The sequence below is a fragment of the Alligator mississippiensis genome, chromosome 11 (genome assembly GCF_030867095.1).
Source record: "Alligator mississippiensis isolate rAllMis1 chromosome 11, rAllMis1, whole genome shotgun sequence".
Lineage (NCBI taxonomy): Eukaryota > Metazoa > Chordata > Crocodylia > Alligatoridae > Alligator > Alligator mississippiensis.
The window spans coordinates 22,219,767-22,227,264 of NC_081834.1; positions in this window are offsets into that span (position 1 = coordinate 22,219,767).

A 7,498-nucleotide genomic window follows, 5' to 3' on the forward strand; every position below is an offset into this window, starting at 1 on the left:
TCTTTTGTTCTCTGCCCGTGTCTCCTCTAGACTGAAATGTTTAGTATGGGCAGAATCTATGGGATTAATCAAGAAATATCCAGCTGAAGCATAACGGCCTTTATCATACAGACTAGCTAATCTAATAACTCCTTCAGGCACCTTCTACAAATGCAAAACCTCTATGAAGACAGAAAAAAATTCTGAAAGTGAACAGCTGACTATGTAAGTGGTACCAGGTCAAAAACTTTGGTTTAAAGGAGTATAAGTTTACCTTCCACAAAGATAGGGGACTGTACAATTTGGGGAAGAGGAACCAGTCTAAGGCAGGGGTTGGCAACCTACAGCCTGCAAAGCCTTTGGATTTGGTGCACAGAGCTGTGGCTTTGGTCTCATTCAACAGCAGGGGGGCTTTCCCTGCACTGCAGTAGAGTCCAAGGCCAGTAGAGTCTTAGAGGCACTGCAGAAGGAGTCCAGGGCCCAAGCTTCTGGCAGAAGAGAAGCTCTACCAGCATCATGTCAAGGTCTGGTACCTGGGCTCCAGTGGAGGGGAGGCGGGGCTGGGTGATGATCATAAGCAGCAGTGGCCAGGTCCTAGTGCCCACCAGACTCCAACAGGAGCTGGGTTGTTCTAGCCCCCTACCAGAAAACATTTCTCACCCCTGTATTAGGAGACAGATTCATTAGCCTAGTCAGGAAGGCATTAAATTAACAAGGAAAAACATGGGTGAAAGGAGCATATTCAAAAAACCCTTCACTTATCACAAAATCAATAGGTTTAGAACAAAATTAATTAAGACACCAAAGGATATGGAGAGGAAATCCTTTCATTGCCAATACACCAATTCAAAGTGCCTGGGTAATAAAATAAGAGAACTTAGAATTGCTTGCTCATGAACATAAAGTTGACTTATTTCTGAAGTACTAAAGCCTGATGTGAAGACCTACATGACTAGAATGTTAAAAACACTGATTATAACCTATTTAGCAACAATTGAATAGGGATATCTTTAAAAAAAATGACATCTGTTTTCAAGGTACCGGCAGTTTAGGAATAAATTATCTCGAATGCCTGTGGTCAGTGCCCTAGCAGATTAAGCACAATATTGGGTTTTAATTAAGTCTGTAATAGACGACCAAATTACATTATTAAGCAGGATGTTGGACTCTCTCTCTCTTTTAATAGGTAGGATCTAGGAAGGACTTCCATCTGGGTGACACGTGATAGAAACCTTTGTTGTCAATATTAAATTACTCTTGAAATTTATTACAAATATTGAAAGACAGTTTCCTAAGGCAGAAAGTATTACATTGCAATCAAGGCAATTCTCCATTAGGCTTCATCTTGACAGAAAAAGAGGAGTTGAGCCCTAATATTATATATATTAGGGCTGTGCAAAGCTTCAGTTCGCAATTTGATTCGGAGAAGATTCAGCCCAATTTGGAGGCCAAATCCCCAAATCTGAATCAAATCACCCAAAGCTTTAAACTTTAAAAGAAAAGATTTGGTGATTCAGAAGGCAATCTTTGAGGTGAAACAGAAACTTAGAAGAGGGAGGGGGAGCAAGTGGGGAAGGGGGAGCAGTGAAGGAAGGACCAATATCTTTAGCTGGCCAGTGAGTGTGATTTCTCCCTGAGTCCCTTCCAATCACAGTGTTTGGGGGAGGGACATAGAAACAGCATAAAAGCCTCTGTCTGCAGGCTTTTTTGTCCCTTTTCTGAGCTGTTTCTGCCTAAGCAACAGCATCTCAAAGGTACTGTGGCTACTGGCTGGCTTCCAAGTCAATGGCCTGCTACTTTTTGCTGTTAGAAAGGATTGGATAGGATATAGATTAGATTAGCTTAGTTTAGCATCTCTCTACTTCCAATTCATTTATTTCAATTTATATTTGTTATGGTTTTTTCCCCCAATACTTCTGAAAGAGAAAGCTCAGTGTTTTCCTTGGCAGTGTGATCCATCACTGTGCAGGGAAGCACACATTACACACACACATCATAAAAAAAGTCAGATATTCATAGAAAAAGAGATTCAGAGATTATATATAGTAGTTATTAGTTTTTAATATTATAGTTAGGTTACATACAGAGTAAAGACAACACAGCAGAAGTCAGATAGAGATTCAGATTTACACACACAACACAGAACTCAGAGTCTTAGAAGAAAAAGAAAAAGAAAAAGAAAAAGAAAAGTCAGTCTCACACACATCACAGAAGAACAACACACAAATTAGTTATAACTTACAATAAATAATCACAAAGGATACTAATTGCACATCACACAACCCAGAAAAAAAGAAGAACCCAGACACATACAGTCACACACCTTTTGCATCACAGGAAAGATTAATATGAAGCGTGCTGGAAAGGCAGGTGCCAGGTCTTCTGGAAGGGGAGGGAGAGGGGAGAGCTAGAGCTGCAAGTCCCCTCCCCCACCCCCAAACATAGATGCATCCTCTTCCCAAGCAGCCATGAGGCTTCTGCTACCAGTGGAAGCAAGGAGGTGGGAGCAGTACCTGAGCAGCACCTACACCACCTTCCCTAACGCCAGAAATAGGCACCAGCAGCAGAATGACTGTCTCCTCTACCCCAATGTCATCTCCCAGCATGAGCCTCCCACTGTCAGAGGAGGAGTTGGAGCTGGGACCAGGGGACCTAAGTGCCCTGGCTCAAGCAATTCTGGGGACTGAGGAAGAATCAGAGTTTGTGCTCCACACCCCTCAAAGTTCCCCTAGACCCAGGTCTGCTTCTCCAGAAAGCAGCACCTCGGAGGAGGTTGTGGAGGCTCAGGCAAGTGGCTCAGCTGAGGCAGCTCCTCCTCCTGTTGTGCCTCAGCCTGCTGAGGAGGGGGATAAGGCAGGATCCCCACCCTCAACCCAGAAGTGGGGGAGTAGCATAGTATGGGATCATTTTGAGCTGGCAGATGATTCCAGGTTTGCTATCTGTTGAAGGCAGATCAGCCAGGGCAAGGAGGTGAAACACTTCACTACCACAGCAATGCTGCTGCATCTCAGGAGGCAGCACCCCTCCTTCTCAGCCTGGCACCAGTGCAAGCATGCCCAAAGGGAAATCCCCGTCCCTCCCAAAGCAGAGACAGGCCACCCTGGAGCAGTGGGGAAAAGCTGCAGATACAATGCAGGCAAGAAAGCCAGTCACTAAAAATGGAAATGGAGGTGTCAGAGGGTGAGGGACAGGCTGGGATGGTGGGGGGGAGAAAGGGGGATGTGAGGAACGTGCCCCCACAGGTAGTTGGGTTTTGTCGTCTTCGATAGATTCTGATGTGCAGTTTGTGGGGGTACTGGAGATAGTTGGCAGGTTTTGTGTTTTGAGCTGTAGGAAGTTGGCTTCAGTTCTGGTGATAAGGTTAGGTGCTTGTTTAAATTTTGAAACCACTTTTTAGAGCCGGGCCTATGAACTGCACTTCAGAAGCCTCCTAGTAGTAGGTACAGAAATTCATGGACTCAATATAGACAATGGAATTCTTACACACTACAACCTGCTGGACATCTGACTCCCCAGGTACCTCTGCACTTTTACCTGCGCTGCTACATTCCTCCCCCCTTTTGGGTTTTTCAATCCCAAAGCTTGCTAAAATACATTTCTCTACCTATACAGTTGCCCTACTAAAAAGACACCAAATTGTCTTACCTGTTGCCATGTAAAGTGGCAGACCAGAGTGAGGCTGTAGGGGCGGAGGAGACCTCACTTGGGCACACTGCCATGTTGTGCAGAGGCCCCAGCACCAGGAAGGGTGCACCTGAACACAAATACACACACACACACACACACACACACACACACACACACACACACAGAGTCACAGTGTGAGGGCGCACCTAACAGACACACAGCTGCTCCTACTTGAGAGGAAAGAAGGGCTGACAGTTTGGCTCCCTGAGATGCTGCTAGTGCTACTGGTGCTGAGTCACTAAGTTATTTTGCCTGTTGTCATGTAAAGTGGTGGACTGAACTGAGGCTGTAGGGGAGGTGGAGACCTCACTGGGGCACACTACTGGGTTGTGCAGGACCCCAGCACCAGGAAGGGCACACCTTCACACACACACACACACACACACACACACACACACACACACACACACACACAGTGTCACCCACCCATGTCACTAATTTTGCCTATCTGCAGCCAGAGGTACAGGGCCCCAGAACCCCCCTGTACTTATCCCCTTGACAGCTGGCAGGCTTTGTGGCCACAGCAGGGCCTATCAGCCTGCAGTTTTCACCCCCCCTATGTCCTAAGACAGACACAGTCAGTTGCACAAGCACCCATGTCACAAGATTTGCCTGTCAGCAGCCAGAGGTGCAGGACCCCAGCACCCAGAATCCTCCTGCACCTATCCCCTTGACAGCTGGCAGGCTTTGTGGCCACAACAGGGCCTAGCAGGCCTGCAGTTTTCACCCCCCTGTGCCTAAACACACACACACACACACACACACACACACACACAGAGTGTCACCTATGTCACGAGTTCTGCTGGTCAGCAGCTTGAGGTGCAGGTTCCCAGAACCCCCTGTACCCACCTCCTTGAAACTTATTAGACTTTGTGGACTCAGCAGGGGCTACCATCCCAGCAAGCTTCATCCATATTGACCAAAAAATGACAAAGGTATAGATAGTTCATTGATTCCCCATTATACTCTATAGCCGAATCTCTGAATCTCTCCAAATGGGCGTCAAATCTTCTGAAGCCGATTCAGAAAAGCAATCCAAATCAAATCACTGGCCTCCAAATCAGCTGAATCCAAATTAAATGGTTCCATATTTGCACAGGCCTAATATATATATGTCATTATATATAGTTATATATACATATATATGTCATTAAATGTCTTGTTGATATAAATGGGCAAGTTTCACAAATCTGAAAACAATTTTGAGCCAAGTCAATTGAAGAATCTAAAACAAAAATACTACTAAAATTGGGGAAATTTTACATTTCACTATATCAATAAAAAGCCACAATCTTATAACCAGAACAGAAAGTTACCAAGATATGAAAACAAACAAAACGGTTTAGAGGAGAAGTAAAAACAGCTATAAAATTAATGTGCACTAAACTAGATGGATACAAAAATCAGCCTTGGTCAAAATGGATCACACAGTACATCAATCAATAACTTGCCAACCAGTAGGCCACAAAATGCAATTGTAAGTAGGAAACCATCATAGATTGGGTATGTTTCTAGGTGGGGGATCTCAGAGGGATAGATTCTTGGCCCCAAGTTACATACCATTTTATGAAAGAAACTATAACATATAAATATTAAAAATAAAATATAATTTCATCATTGACAAAGTTTAGAGAGTGGTAAATAATGAAGATAACAGTTCACTCAGTTTAGTCTGAATCACTTCATAAGCTGAATGCTTGCCAATGATGTGCATTTTAATACAACCAAATATCAACAAATACATCTAACAAAACAGAATGCAAACTTCAAGATGAACAACTCTAGCTTGGGCAGTGCTGATCCTGAAAATAACTAGGGGTTATAGATTCATAGATGTTAGGATCGGAAGGGACCTCAATAGACCATCGAGTCCGACCCCCTGCATAGGCAGGAAAGAGTGCTGGGTCTAGATGACCCCAGCTAGATGCTTATCTAACCTCCTCTTGAAGACCCCCAGGGTAGGGGAGAGCACCACCTCCCTTGGGAGCCCGTTCCAGAACTTGGCCACTCGAACTGTGAAGAAGTTCTTCCTAATGCCTAGTTTAAATCTGCTCTCTGCTAGCTTGTGGCCATTATTTCTTGTAACCCCCGGGGGTGCCTTCGTGAGTAAAACCTCACCAATTCCCTTCTGTGCCCCCGTGATGAACTTATAGGCAGCCACAAGGTCGCCTCTCAACCTTCTCTTGCAGAGGCTGAAAAGGTCCAGGTTCTCTAGTCTCTCCTCGTAGGGCTTGGTCTGCAAGCCCTTAACCATACGAGTGGCCCTTCTCTGGACCCTCTCCAGGTTATCCGCATCCCTCTTGAAGTGCGGTGCCCAGAATTGCATGCAGTACTCCAACTGCGGTCTGACCAGCGCCCGATAGAGGGGAAGTATCACCTCCTTGGATCTATTCATCATGCATCTGCTGATGCACGATAAAGTGCCATTAGCTTTTCTGATGGCTTCGTCACACTGCCGACTCATGTTCATCTTGGAGTCCACTAGGACTCCAAGATTCCTTTCCACTTCAGTGCCACCCAGCAGCTCATTTCCTAGGCAGTAGGGATTTTTCCTCCCCAGGTGCAGCACTTTGCATTTCTCCTTGTTGAACTGCATTCTATTGTTTTCTGCCCACTTGTCCAACCTGTCCAGGTCTGTTTGCAGCTGTTCCCTGCCCTCCGGCATGTCCACTTCTCCCCATAGCCTTGTGTCATCCGCAAACTTGGACAGAGTACGCTTCACTACCTTGTTCAAGTCACTGATGAAGATATTAAAGAGTATCGGTCCAAGGACCGAGCCCTGCGGGACCCCACTGCCCACACCCTTCCAGGTCGAAACTGACCCATCCACCACGACTCTCTGGGTGTGACCCTCTAGCCAATTCGCCACCCACCAGACTGTGTGGTCATCCAAGTCACAGCCTCTTAACTTGTTCACCAGTATGGGGTGGGATACCATATCAAAGGCCTTCCTGAAGTCTAAGTATACGACATCCAACCCCACTCCTGTGTCCAGGCATTTTGTAACCTGGTCATAAAAAGAGACTAGATTAGTCAGGCATGATCTACCTGCTATGAACCCGTGCTGGTTTCCCCTCAGCATTTTTCCTGCTGGGCTCTTGCAAATGTGAGCCTTGATCATTTTTTCAAAGACTTTGCCAAGGATGGAGGTGAGACTGACTGGCCTATAGTTGCCCGGGTCCTCCTTCCTCCCCTTTTTGAAAATGGGGACCACGTTGGTCCTTTTCTGGTCCTCCGGGACCTGGCCTGTTCGCCACGAGTGTTCAAATATTCCCGCCAGTGGCTGTGCAATGACGTCAGCCAGTGCCTTCAGTACCCTCGGATGGAGCTCATCCGGGCCTGCTGACTTAAACTTATCCAGTTCTTCCAAGTGACTCTGCACCATCTCAGGGTCTACGCATGGTAGTCTGGCACCCTGCTGCTGCCTCTCTACAATCCCAGTGAGAGACTTGTCTTGCCCCTCGCTTAGGAACACTGAGGCAAGGAACTCGTTGAGGAGTTCAGCCTTGTCCCCCCTGTCCGTCACCAATTGCTTCTGCCCATTGAGTAGGGGTCCTATTCTTCCCTGGGCCTTCCTTTTACTCCCTATATATCTAAAAAACAATTTCTTGTTGTCCTTTACTTGGGATGCCATCCTCAGCTCCATGGTAGCTTTGGTCCATCTAACTGCCTCCCTACAAGCACGAGCAGAGGAGGTATACTCCTCTTTGGTGATCTCTCCCTGTTTCCACTTTATATGTGCTCCCCTCTTGGCCCGTAGGCTGTCCTGGATTTCTCTGGTCAGCCAAGGAAGCCTCCTGGCCCCTTTCCCTCTTTTTCCTCGCATTGGGAT